Genomic DNA, 14,629 nt, shown 5'->3' on the forward strand with positions numbered 1-14,629 from the left:
TCAAAGGTTTTATGGACTGATGAAATGAGAGTGACTCTTGATGGGCCAGATGGATGGGCCAGAGGCTGGATCAGTAAAGGAGAGCTCCACTCCGACTCAGACGCCAGCAAGGTGGAGGTGGGTACTGGTATGGGCTGGGATCATCAAAGATGAACTTGTGGGACTTTTTCGGGTTGGGAATGGAGTGAAGCTTAATCCCAGACCTACTGCCAGTTTCTGGAAGACAACTTCTTCAAGCAGTGGTACAGGAAGAAGTCGCTATCGTTCAAGAAAAACATGATTTTCCTGCAGGACAATGCTCCATCACATGCATCCAACTACTCCACAGCGCGGCTGGCCAGTAAAGGTCTAAAAGATGAAAAAATAATGACATGGCCCCCTTGTTCCCCTGATCTGAACCCCATAGAGAATGTGTCCCTCATAAAATGTGAGATCTACAGGGAGGGAAAACAGTCCACCTCTGGGAACAGTGTTTGGAGGCTGTGGTGGCTGCTGCACGCAATATTGATCGTAAACGGATCAAGTAATGACAGAATCTATGGATGGTCGGCTGCTGAGTGTCATCATAAAGAAAGGGGGCTATATTGGGCACTCATTTTTTGGGGTTTTGTTTTTGCATGTCAGAAATGTTTATTTCTAAATTTTGTGCAGTTATATTGGTTTACCTGGTGAAATAAACAAGTAAGATGGGAATATATTTGGTTTTTATTAAGTTGCCTAATAATTCTGCACAGTAATAGTTACCTGCATAAACAGATATCCTCCTAAGATAGCCAAATCTAAAAAAAAACACTCTAACTTCCACAAATATTAAGCTTTGATATTTATGAGTCTTTTGGGTTGATTGAGAACATAGTTGTTGATCAATAATAAAAAAAATCCTCTAAAATACAACTTGCCTAATAATTCTGCACACGGTGTATACTTATGGGGACAGTTCACTGGGTGGCCGCTGTCTGGTTCCGTAACCCTGGGGGTTGCTTGAATGGGTTATGTACAGGCAAATATTTATAGAGTTTTTATCGTAACGCCACTTGCGGGTTGCGGTTATGGTGATGGAACCACCGCTGCACAGTTTCTCACCGCTGGGACAGATGTTAGTGGCCGCCTGGATGTTGGGCTCTCCGCAAGTAGGGCCCCAAGGGGTAGGTGATGGAGTTAGGCACGGAAAGAATGTAGGCCACACAAGGGATTGACCTGAGCCCATAACGGCAGTGACCAGTGTTACCAAGCTGGCAGCTGAAGTCATGAGTAAACTACACCATGAAAATGCAGTGAATCTCTGTTGGCTCATCCTTACCGGCGGCGCCGCCCAGCGCTTAGGCGCCAACGGCCGTTAAATCCCTCTTCATACAACCGGAGCCCACGCCACCTATGGGGAGCGACACCATCCCAGCTGCCTTAACACCTGCCCCGGCGAGGAATTCTGCAGCGGTGGCTACTACTGGCCGCAATCCACAAGTGGCTTCACGAAAAACTCTCCCAAATACCTTGCTTCCCCCACCTTTTACTGTATTCCTCGGGGCAATGGAACCGGGCAAGGCGGTTGCCTGCCCTGACCCGAAATGGCCCGGCAACAAGTAGGTTAACCACCTGACCCATGGGGCACTACACAAAGAGCAGCAGCTAGGAGTACAGACACAAGGAGCATCAATCAGTAGCACAGAAACCAGCAGCAGCCACCAGGAGCACAGACAGCAGTCGTAGCAACCAGGAGCACAGACACCAGGAGCAAAGACAAAAGGAGCAGCAACCAAGAGCACAGACACAAGGAGCAGCAACCATGAGCCATCCTTGGATGGAGGCAATAGATACTGTGAGAACTTGTTGGACTGAAAAAACAGTAATTTCCAGAAACAGTGAATTGAGTGAGCAATCAAGAGCAGGAACCAGTGGCACCATCCAAGACAGGGCAGGTCATAGGCAGGTGGTTACAACACAGGTCGGAGCATGTGTGCCGCCCTGGCAAAACCAGGGTGTCACAGAGGTCTGCATCCATCTTTTTGGTGCAGATCTCACTCTCCCTTGGGGAGTTTTCCACACAGATATACACCAGCCAATCAGGCCCTACTCACCCCTTCCCCAGGAAAATGGGAGGGGGCGAGAGGAGCTAAGGAAGGGCAGAGCAGAGTTTGAGCTGTAGTCAGTCTGTAGGAGGAGAAAGGTCTGGAAGGAGCTCCATTGTGGAGCTAGGAAGAGTGGCAGCGAGGGCCTCAGGAATAGGCCAGAGGCTTTGTGGGGAACTGAAGTGGACCGGGGCAGGGTAGTGGCCCGCCGGTGCCGAATGTCGGACCCCTGTGCGGACCTGTGCGCGGAGCAGACACAGACATCAGGCAGGAGAAAAGCCCCTGAATTACGCACACAGGTGTAGGACCCATCCTCACAGCATCCGTGGGCACCAGTCACCAGCAACTTGGTTATTTCTTGGACTCGTGTTAGTTATTGCCTTATACTGTGAGTACTCCTGCACCACCTGGTCCAAGCCGTGGACAGCACCCATCACTCCCCAATCCATTACACTGGGGCTCTGGGACATCAACACCCTACCCGTGGAAGGAAAACCACCACCTTGCTGCCCATCACCATCCCCGGGATCCTTTTACCGGCAGCGGCGGTGCTCCATTACCTCACCGCACACCACGGGTGGCATCACGGATCATAGACTTACAAATTTCCATTTACATAATCCCCTTTTTGTTGTGGAGCCTGGTATAACAGACCGGGTCACGCCACCGTGATACCTACAGAAGTGACCCCTTGGCCCGGATCTGAGTACCCCTTATCCCTGGGTGACACACATGCACTAGAATAAAACCAAGCCGGAATATGTAGCACTAAAATATCAGAACATCTACAGTAGTAATGGATTAGTGTTAGAAGGCTTGAGGCTGAGACTACATATACAAAAAGCCTTATGGGACCTCCAGCTGGTGGATATCACATGGACACTCAGGCAGTAAAATGCTGGAAGCAATAGCAGATCTTTGCACACCAAAAGCAGCCGGACAATAATAGACATCAATAATTGAAGCATGTAACCATTGATTTTTTTGGACCAATGCACGAACATAGCAGAGCCGCGTACAATCCATAACAGTAGAGATAAAAATGTAGAGCCCATTTGGAGCTGACATTAAAAAAATAGTGCTGAGGTCATCGGGCATCCTGCCAGCATGAAAGAGAGAAGGAACAGCGCAGATGAAGATAGCAGGAAGCAATTTATCTAATGGTCGACCACAGTCAGAGCCAAAAAAGTACAAAAAGTCCCAGATTAACAAATAAAACATTACAGCTGAGAAACTTAAAATATTACACCCATTTTATAATCTATTTTATTTTTCTTCAAAACTCAATCTCATAAGTGAAAATAAGCAATTATGTATCTTATTAGTGAAATGTACTTTTTTTTCTCCCCCTGGACTGATTATTTTGTTCTTAAAAGTCTTATTTCACTGGTAAAATCTGGGTTCAGTAAATACAAAATTTCCCATTACTGAGACAGGAAATGACAGCGATGGAGATCAAAGGGGTCATGTCATGAGTGTATCTCGCTCGGGGGGAGACCTCGGGTGAATCTGGTGTCAGATTCTGTGCTGGCAGGTCCACTGCTGTTACTTAATAACATTTTGTTCCTTTTGGTGCTGTAAGGGATAAGATCCCTTTCCTGCCTGGCTGCTGGCTTTAGCTGTCAATCTCAGATGCATCTCTTTGGGATCACTCCCCTTCCCCATTTAGGTCATGTGATCTGATCGCATGATGCCTGTGATAGAAACTGAATCCTCATTTCTATGTGGTCCACTTTGGAAGGAGCAAGTTCTGGAAGAAGTTTGTCTTATTTTGTGCAGCGGTGGTGTTTGCTGCACTGAAGCCACCTGGAGTGTTTTCTCCTTGCATGTCTATTTCCCCTGTTTATATTCCTTCCCTTGTGATTCTGTATTGTAGTGGTGAGTCTAGTGAACTCATCGGCCTGCTCACAAGCCAGGGTGAGTTAGGGCAAGCTGAGGGAATAAGGTATCCAGTTTGAAAGAACCTGTATGGGGAAGCTAGGGAGCTCAGAAGTCAGCTTGAGGTGAGTTCAGGATGTGCCCCCTCACCCCTCTCCATAGCGGCAAGGACCTCCATTGTATCGTGACCTCTGTGTCCCCTGTGTGTTGTAACATCTTCTGGGGATTTCTCATATTATGGTTATGTGTCACCCAGGGTTATGGGGTACTTGGTCCAGGGCAGGGTACAATTGGGGAATGTCACTTTGGTGGCCGTTGCCAGGTTGCATGCCCTGGGTGCTTGTTGAAAAGGGGATATATTTACAGGGGATTAGATTAGTATTCACAAGTGACGCCATGTGTGGTGTTACGGCTATGCATATGGAGCCGCCGCTGCACAATGTCCACTACTGGGGCTGGTGTTAATGGCAGCCTGGATGTTAGACCCTCCGCAAGCAGGGCCGGGCCCCAGAGGGTAGCTGTAGTGACGGGTGTCGGAAGAAGGTAGTCCTCACAAGGGGTTTAGTGCAACTGGTTCTTTACTCACTTTCTGGTGGTAACTGGTCACCCGAGGCCGGCTGGTTTCACCTACAGGTCCCCTTCTTCCTAGTGCCAGTGTAGTAATCTGGTGCCTTCTTCCCCTACACCTGTCTCTGGTTTTGTGGGTTCGCATGGCGTAGAGCAACTGGGGGTCCTCGTCCAGTGGTTCTTTCCACTTCTGTCCGTATGACTGTAGCGTGAACCCTGTGGGGTTGGAGTCACTGGTCCTGTCCCCGGCTCTCTCTTTGCTACTGAATCTTGGATTTTTAGGGTCAGCGAGGTCCTTGATGGTCCCCTCGCTGTGCAGGTGCTAATAGGCCTTCCTGGAGCTTTATGCCTGTCCTAGGGTCATGTACCCCATTGTGTAGTTCTGGGAGCACTCCACCGGCTCCACCGGCAACTACCCTCCCGGGCACCAGTTTACTACAGGAAACATTGCTAACTCACAACATTTAACCTACTGAAAGAAAAATATGTTATGTGTTTTCCCTCTCATTCTATTTCTCTCTTATTCTAAGGGAACTTATGTCTAGCTATCACCTTTTTAAAAAATTATAATCAAGGAGCCATCAGATTTTTATTTTGGATATTTATTACTAGAAAAGTAGAAAATATATGTTGTTAATGAAATTTATCTTATGCAAGAAAATATTTATTACTAGAAAAGTAGGAAACGTGTTTCTAATGTAATTTATCTTATACAAGAAAACATTTTGTAACCCTAACATTTTGATTAATCACATATTCATAACAGGATAAACTTACTGTCTTTTTCAGTTTATAAGATGCACGGATTATAAGACTCACACCAAATTTAGAAGAAAAGAAAAGATGAAAAAAAAATGGGGTCCATCTTATAATCCGGTGGTGTCTTATTGGAGGGGGGCGGCAGTGGTGGTGTGTTGCCCAGGGCTATGGGGTACTCGGTCCCGGGCCGTATATGTACGGGGATGCTGTGTCATGGTTGTAGAATGGCCGATGCCCTGTTCCGTGACCCTGGGGGTCGATTTTTAAAAGGGGTTATATATAGGGGAGTGGAAGGAGTTTGTATTGTGACGCCACTTGCGGGCTGCGGTTATGGTGATGGAACCGCCGCTGCACAGTCTGTTACCTCTGGTGCTGATGGTGGTGGCAGCCTCGATGGTAGTCCCTCCGCAAGTATGGCTGGGCCCCAGAGAATTAATGGAGGTGTCCGTCGCAAAAAGAAGGGAGACCACACGATGGGGATGCAGTGCAACTTCTGTTTATTCACAGTGATATTGAGCTGTGGCCCTGAGGACGGCTGGTTCAGACACCTGGTCCCTTTCATCCCAGTGCCAGTGTGGTGACCTGGTTGTCTCTTTCCCCGGCACCTCTCACTGGTTAGTGGGACCCCGTAGCCTGGAGTGTTTGTGGGTCCATTACTATCTGTCACCAGTCTCTCGTTCGTACGGTGGGCAGTGCGAACACTGTAGGGTCGGGTTTCTGTTCCGGTCCCTGGCTCAATCTTTACTGCTGGTGTGACGCCCTGGACTAGCCAGGTAGTCACAGTTAGCCCCATGCACTACACCCATCCCCAAATAAGGTGACAGCAGCCAACCTATTAAACCCTGGTCACCTCCCTTTGGGTTTGATGTCCACACCATGGGGGAAGAGCCAGGTGGTTGGCCACGCCCCCCCCCCAGGAGATCACAAACCCAGAGGCAGGAAACACAGGTTAGATTAGATTACGTTAGGGAGTGAAGGAGTCACGTTCAAGAGCAGACCTGGACCCAGGTCTGCTACTGTCTAACACCAGTGTCCTGGGTAGGCGCCCGGGCACTTTGGCTAGGAGGCAGACTATGGTGGCCGTCTGCAGGAGCCGGGAAGACAGTCCTGGTGGAACTGTAGGTAGCCGGGACAGGGTAGTGGCCCGCCAGTACCAAACTGGGGAACCAGCTGGAAACCGGAGCACAAGAGGGGGTACTCAGACCTTGAAACGCGGTCCCGAATTTACCGAATCCCGTTAATTAACTGATTGAGGTCTGGACTTTAGGTCCTTTCCCACCCAAAGTCCCGAAAGAAGGCAACAGCCCACCGATTCCGGATAATGGCCACTGCCAAGGGCCAAGAGATCCAATGGGCCAGGGCTTGCTGGCAACGGGCTCTCCCGACGTACACGCCGGGAAGCGGGACTCCCGTCGCTGAAGCTCGGTTGTCCAATTCTACGAAACAGGTGCAAGAGAAGACGAACACCACCAACCCATTTGGGGAATGAAGCGACCGGCTGCGGGCACCGACCATCCTCCAGATGGTCTACCTTGGTTTACCAGAGTGTGTTTGTCCGAGTGAGTACCACTGTGCCTGCAGGCCGTGCACCAACACTGCACCACATTTACCGGGTTCCGGGGCCACCACGCCCTGCCCACCGAGGGGTTAACATCACAAACTGCCCCCAACATCTCCCCGGGGTGCCCAGTAACCGGCAGCGGTGGTGCCTACAATCACCACAACCTGTGGGTGGCGTCACAAACTCTAATCTAAACCTAAACAACCCCACTCAACACGCCAGCCCTCTTTCAGAGCGATGTGACCCCCGGTCTGGAGACGCTCGAGCCACCGACACACGAGCCCGGATCCGAGCGGCTCGGCTGCAGCCGAGCACGGGGCGGTACACTGGTGCCCCTAGATTCTTGGGTCAGTGATGTCCGTGAAGGGCCCCTCACTGTGCAGGTATTTGTCAGGTTGCCTGAAGCTGTCACCTGACCTAGAGCCCTGGGGCCCTTTGCCCCGTCGGTGCTCTGGTTCCAGGGGTACCTTACTGTACCCTTCCTGGCAACCACTCTCCTTGCCACCTTGGTCACCGTTACACGACCCCGTCTGGAGACACGTCCGTCTCCTTCAACTGTCACTACTGAACTCCTCACTGTCTGAGTGTCTGACCATGTCTGTCCCTTCCCACTAGGGTGCCTTCTAGTGGACTGGACTTGCTCTGTCTCTGGGTGGCCATCCATTAAGTCCAGTCAGTCATCCCTAATGGGGAATGGGAACTGGGGATGTTATGTGTTTAGGTGGTACTGGCACTGGTCTTCCAGGTCCCTGGGGGTAGGCCCTGCATCTTGATCAGGATGCAGTACCTAGTAGTGCCCTGAGGAGTTTAGGGGCGCTACAGTGGTAAAGTGGGGTCACAGGAAGCAGAGGTGGTGGTGGAGAAGGGTAATGCCGCAGGCAGTGGAGCAGGTGTCCCAGCTGCTGGCTGCGGACGGCTTTCAGAAGGCAAGATCTAGAACTGCTGTGGGCTATGGGCCACTGTGCTGGGGGCTGCTATGCTGCAAGCGGTGACATGAGGCAGAGGCCATTCTTAGGTCGGCGTAGCGGGCTTCAAAGAAGTGGCACCTGGAGCCGGCATGTGCATTGATTGAGCTATCGGCTCCATGACAAGTCGAGATCTCCTTTGTGCACGCGCCACCTACGGGTGCCATTTTCCTTAAGTCTGCTGCTTGGCTGGAGGTGACACTTGCGCAGATGAGAACTTGAGCTGAGAACTCCATCTGCACATGCGCCGAATCCAGGCACCGTTATTTGAAGCCACATCACCAACTTAAGGATGGCCCCTGCCTCACCACTACCAGCGCAAGGGCAGAAGCATCCCACAGCACAGTGGCAGTAAAGTGCCCTCCAGCACAGAGGCAGCAGCCCACAGCAGAAGCAGTAGCAGCCCCCAGCACAGCAACAGCGGCCCCCAGCACAGCGCCAGCAGCCCACAGCATTGCTCTTGCTACCTCATTCTACCACCTCCCGGTCAGCTACATTCAGGTTATAGGATGCACCCCTTATTTTCCTCCCAATTTTGGGGAGGAAAAGGGAAGGAAGGAAAGAAGGAAGGAAGGAAACCTAAAAGACATATTTTCCTCTTTGTCATTCATGATATCTGACTATGCTTGTTTTTTAGTAAAAAGATTAAAAAAAAATCCTGTTAGATATCAACATTTTGAACCCCAAGAATTACTGGCATTACAAGGTTAGAGAGTGCAGATTATTCTATGGTTTCTTCTTCTTTGTAATCTAGATTTAGACTTGGAAGTGAGATTTGCCTTTTTTGATTCCCGCAATCTTCCTTCTCCTTATCGTCTAGAAACTGTAAATTGACCTAACACCACCGAGGCCAGCCCCAGTCTCCGTGAGTGACTGGGCTGTGGACGTCATCTCACCGTTCATCACAGCTCAACGTCACAGCGTTGAATGTCTCGTTCTCTACAGAGCGCTCTAAAGAGGATCAATGCTGGGTTGTGATGAGCAGTGAAACTCCGCCCACAGTCCAGCCACTCACAATGATAGGGGCTGGCCTCAGTGATGTCTGGTCAACTGGAAGTTGATGTGACATCACCGGATCTCAGAGTTCATGAGCTCGGAGGTCACACGACAGGGATGAGCAGACTGCAATAGCACCGCTCACAGGCACTATTGCCAACCCAAGGTATTTGAGAGAAGCCTTGTTTCTCAACGTTATATCGATGTGGCTTGGAAAACTAAGTAGTGAACCACCCCTTTAACAGCTTTTGTAGCACAAAATAGTCGTGGTGATGCCATCTCTGTTGTATCTCCAGTTCTCTCACTTGACCCATTCTTCCTCTACTCTGTCATCTGCCACAGAATCATCTCGGCTGTCACTGTTTTTGTCCTCATGAATGTGAAATAACTGCCCTTGCCCGGGAACTACTAGTAGAGAAGAGGTTGATCACCTCATCTCACCAACCCCATGTGGACAATCCAAGTCCTTTCAGAGCTTGAAAAATTCCAGTGATCGGCTCCCAGGTATTCAGTGAATGAATAAAGAAAGTGAAAAATCTAGTTCCTGCTAAATAAACTATTAACGCATAATTTAATTGAAGTATTGAAAAAGCCATGAGACAAAAGAAAAAATAAAACACATGGCATATTTGTTTTGAGTGAAAAACTAGGGTTGGATTAAGAGTTTTCTTTTTCTCTCGAAACGCGTCGGCTTGTGTTTCATTTTTTCTTTTATTCAATGATGCTTTATATATTTCAATCAAATGATGTTTGTATAGTTTATTTTTCTGCAGGGACTGTATTATTCACTTTCCTCCTCCAGGAACCCGGCTCTGGGTTTAGAGTTACTCCTTGTCACGCTGCACTCAGAATGCAGTTAGCAGGTAAACCACCAGAGGGCAATAGAGTAGTCAGAATACTGGGTCAGCAGCAGGAGTTCTCATCAATAGCACAGGGATATACAAAGTGTGGTCCGGTGACAGCCGAGGGTCAGAAGCCGAGAAGTCACAGATACAGCCATAGGAAGAGACAGAGGTTGGGGTAAGCAACGTGGATACAGGTCAGATTCCAGGAAGTCCAAGTATAAACAATGGAGGAGGAACAACAGGTCAGGACTGGGATATTACAGACAGTGAAAGATACACAGAAGACAGGAGCGGGTAGTCAGGGAGCGAGATTTACAGCTGAACGGAGGAGGATATGGGTCAAAACCAGGTAGCAGGGAAGCATGACAGATTGGGAAACTCACCAGAACCAAAAATACATGCTGCAGAGAGCATAAACTATCACTGGTGCTGAACTGGCGGTGCAACGCCAAGATATAGCGTCCCGGAACCAGATCGAGGCAGGGAGGAATTAACCCCTGACGTGACCAGGCCAGAGCTCGGTATAACCACAGCGGCAAATACCGGCCTGGATCATCATGACCCTCCTTCTCTTTATTACCCCACCTTCTCTGCTCTTCTGTTATCCTCATAGCTAACAGGGAATACTCGACTTGAACAATTTCACTGGCTTTGGTGGGCAAAGGTTGATAAAACATAATATTTATTAAAGGATTTTAAAATTGTATACACATCTGTGCCATATAAAAATATATTGAAAGCCTATCTAAGCCAATTTCTCAAAAAAAAATGTTTGGAATCGGATACAGAAATGGGATCTATTGTTGAATAAATTCTCTTTAAGGTTAATTAATACCAATAAATAGGCCCAGCTATTAAACGAGGCACAATTAACTACCTGATTTGAATAAATTTGAAAGGTACACCAACCGATATTGGTAATGGGAAGATATTATGTATACATTAGGTGTCCAAATTGAATAGTGTCTGGTCCAGCTCCTCTTATTAAATTCCTCATAGATATCATTCTATAATTTAAAGAACTGTGAATAATAATAATAGCCCTTTTTATACTTTATGTCTGTATTGCACTTTGTATCCCTAACAGAGTCCTAATACCAAAAAACTAATAATTTTCTGGTATCCAAATTTAGAGCATTAAATCCCACCATTTTTGGAGAACGGTCTTTGTGGCAGCCTTAATATGTGATATTAGTGTTGTGGAAGTTTCATTTGTCAAACTATACCAAATATTAAAGAAGATACAATGGAATCCAAGGCACTAAAAATTCCTCTCCATTTGAAAAAGCTTTATTTGTCCCAGCATACAAAAAAATCCAATAGCAATGTTTTGGCCAATGCAGGGCTTTTATTATATGGCTTGATAAAGGCCCTATGTTGGCCGAAACGTTGCTATTGAATTTTTTCTTTGTATGCTGGGACAAATAAAGGTTTTAAAATGGAGAAGAATTTTTGGTGCCTTGGATTTGGTTGTAATTTCTTTAATATTTGGTATAGTTTGACAAATGAAACTTCTTTGGAAAGTTGCAGCTAATGAAGGCCTGTACCAAGCAGCACAAATGGTGGAGTGGTGTAAGGGACATTGTTGATTCAAGTACGTTGTACCAAATACTAAGTGAAATCCCAGAATTAGTTTGGGTATTTAACAATATATCATTGAGGGACAAGATGCAATAAATCTACAGCTCTCTGGGATACATTTATTAGCCAATAATTAGAAACAAAAAAGGCCTAATTTAATGCTACAAAATTGAAATACTATGAAATATTCTACCGGCGAGTGTTAAATGCTGGTCAGATATTGGTAGCAGCAATTAACAGTTTAATAGCCTCGAGGGAAGCACTGCTCCATCCACATCTTATAGATACTAAATTAATTAGCCTTCACGTGCAGGGAAAGATGCGGGCTCACTTGTTGAGCCCGCATCTTTCCCTGCACGTGAAGGCAAATTCATTCGGTCTCTAACAGATGTGGATGGATCGGTGCTTCCCTCGAGGCTGTTAAAGACATGGACATAACTCATAATGTTCTATGCACGTCATTTGTAATGTAATGATTGAGTACTAAAGTGCTCGGGTGCTTGTTACTCGAATTGAGCATGTCGGTTGCTTTGATGGGTAATAAGTAGAACGGTAGACAGTTAGTGATGGGCAGTCTGGCTCTCCACACACATACAGTCACTCATGAATAGAGCATTTCTGGGGTAGGCTGGTCATGTATTTTTTTTACGCACAGCATCCAGACATGTTGATTTTGCACCAAGTGAGAGCCATTCAGAAACTGTAAAGACCCCGTTACACGCAACAACATCACTAACGAGATGTCGTTGGGGTCACGGAATTCGTGACGCACATCTGGTCTCGTTAGCAACGTCATTGCGTGTGACACGTACATGAGCGACCGCTATTGATGCAAAATACTTACCAAACCCATGATTGTTGACACGTCGTCCATTTCCAAAATATCGTTGCTGCTTTTCGATGCAGGTTGTTCATCGTTCCTGAAATAGCACACATCGCTACGTGTGACATCCCAGGAACGACGAACAACAGCGTACCTGCGTCCTCCAGCAACGATGTGGGCGTGACTTTCATGTGGCTGCTCTCCGCCCCTCTGCTTCAATTGGACGCCTGCTGTGTGACGTCGCTGTGACGCCACACGATCCGCTCCCTTAGAAAAGAGGGTGTTCGCCGGCCACAGCGACGTCGCTAGGAAGGTAAGTACGTGTGATGAGTATTAGCAATATTGTGTACCACGGGCAGCGATTTGCCCATGACGCACAAACTACGGGGGCGGGCGCTTTCATGAGCGATATCGCTAGCGATGTTGCTGTGTGTAAAGCGCCCTCTAGTGAGGGGGCCAGCTCCCATCATTCATAAAACGGAGGTTGCTCTTTGTATTGGATCATTCATGAGCGACACATCCAATGTCAAGCACCGAGAGTACCCAAGCACCCCAATGCTCAACCAAGTGTCCAGAATTAGTAATTGGTCGTAAAGGGGCTAAATTGATTTTGTTTATTATTGCAAGCAATTTTATTCATAATTATGGTTATAAACTATTTTCTTATACATTATAGTTAAGGTAGTAGTAATGTACTTGTTATGATACTAGTAGCAAAAATTGGCTTTTTGACAAACAATTGGCCAACCATTGGGACAACTTGCCACTGGTGCAATCAGTATGACATACCATTGGGGCATTCATTACAAGATATCTTACAGGATAAGTTCTACTTTCCACTTGGTGAGTTCGGAAAATTCTTTAAAGACATGAATGCTACTTGGTTTACCCATCAGGTCCTAAACAAGGTTTTTTCCAATATGGACTGGAAAGACCACCAGAATGTATCCCTAAAGTCATGACCAATAAATGCATAAAGAAAAGGATTGGCGCAGCTGTTCATGAAGGTCGGCTGGTGCTGATTGGAACCTCACAAGAAAGTCATCTATGTAGACGATATGGAGTGGTACCTATAATTGCAGAGTAATGAATTTTTTTGCTTTTCATGAAATCAAATTAGACCCCATACAATTTTTTAAAAATATTACAAAATATGTTAGATTTATTGCGACTGAAGATAGATCAAAGGTTGGATTTTTCCAAATTGGTTGCTCTTGACTTGTTGAGAAGATGAGTTGGTGATTCAACTGTTGCATTGAGTGCACATCAATCACTTGTTACATCAATTTTTCAGCTGGATGCTTCCTGGTTCCACATTTTTTTTCTTAAGCAATGACGGTATTGGAAAAGGATTTTCTAAAGCTGCAGTAATAGAAATATACAGTAAAGGATTTATAAAAGTCGTCAATGAGGCTAAGGCCATGGTGAGATTTACACCTTCGTCAATAGTTGAATTGGAAACCCTTTCTCCGGTCTCGAAGGAAGAAAGAAAGGAGAAAATGTGGTGTGGAAGCCAACATAGGCTATAAAATATCTGGAGAGAGAAAAGCAGTTTGAGTTTTGTCATATGTTTTGAGGCTTCTATGTGACAAAAGCATTCTGTCATAATAACATATGAAATGATAGCCAGGAAATGTACAATGAAACAAAGGACAAATGTGGTGGTCATTATGGACTCATACTGGGCCTTTTCATTTTGTAAAATGCTGTAGACACATTTCGTTGAGTTTGGACAATTGTATGTGTCTTTGAAAATGAAATAAGGCACACTGAGCCCAAGAGAGAAGATCCAGATGGCTAAGACTTCTATACAAGCCAACTTCACAGTCCGATAAGAAGGGTAATTAAAGCGAAACATGGTCACCAGGCAACAGTCTATTGCGTATAATGTGTGAATGAAAACGCTCATAAACATGTAGAGATAGAAAATAGCACCATCCAGTCTGCACATGAAGGAACCAAAGGGCCAATGGATGTCCAAAGAAAAGTAGACCATGTCCAAAGGTCAAATCACTGAGAAAATAAAACTTGTTATGAACAAATTAAAGAACAAGGTACTACTATAGCCTTTTCTCTTCTTAAAGACTTGGATCCATAAGGTAATGCCATTAATTGTTGTTCCCAGTAGGAAAACCAAGGCACAAATAATAGCCGATATAATTCCGATAACATTGGAATCAGCAGAGATATTTCCGGTAAAATTACAATCATTCTTCCAGGTGATGTTGATGTTGGAGTTTGTGTAATTTTCCATATTGTTGACCAAATGGATAAACTGTAGATTATAAAAAGAAAAGTATAAATATAAGTATAAAAGGAGAAATGAGGCTTTTTTCAGAAACTCATACCCTGAGAAGACAATGAACGAAACGCACGTTGGAGTTTTAGCACGCAGGATTACCGGACCATCCGGCAAGGTAGTGAGTATTTTACATATATATTTTTACGAGTCCCTTTAATTTACTGGATTCCACATGGATCATTTTTTGCTTGCACAATGGCACTTTGCTGATTTAACACTAGGGAATTAACACATTACATAATATGATCTTACACTGTGAAAATCCTACCTATTAGGTAGTATAAGT

The 14,629-nt window shown here is 46.2% G+C and overlaps 1 pseudogene; it reads right to left on the minus strand.

The window, feature by feature from the left end:
* Window positions 1–13,144: 13,144 nt before the first annotated feature.
* Window positions 13,145–14,295, minus strand: LOC142255758 (formyl peptide receptor-related sequence 3-like; annotated as a pseudogene).
* Window positions 14,296–14,629: the final 334 nt, after the last annotated feature.

The sequence above is a fragment of the Anomaloglossus baeobatrachus genome, chromosome 11 (genome assembly GCF_048569485.1).
Source record: "Anomaloglossus baeobatrachus isolate aAnoBae1 chromosome 11, aAnoBae1.hap1, whole genome shotgun sequence".
NCBI lineage: Eukaryota > Metazoa > Chordata > Amphibia > Anura > Aromobatidae > Anomaloglossus > Anomaloglossus baeobatrachus.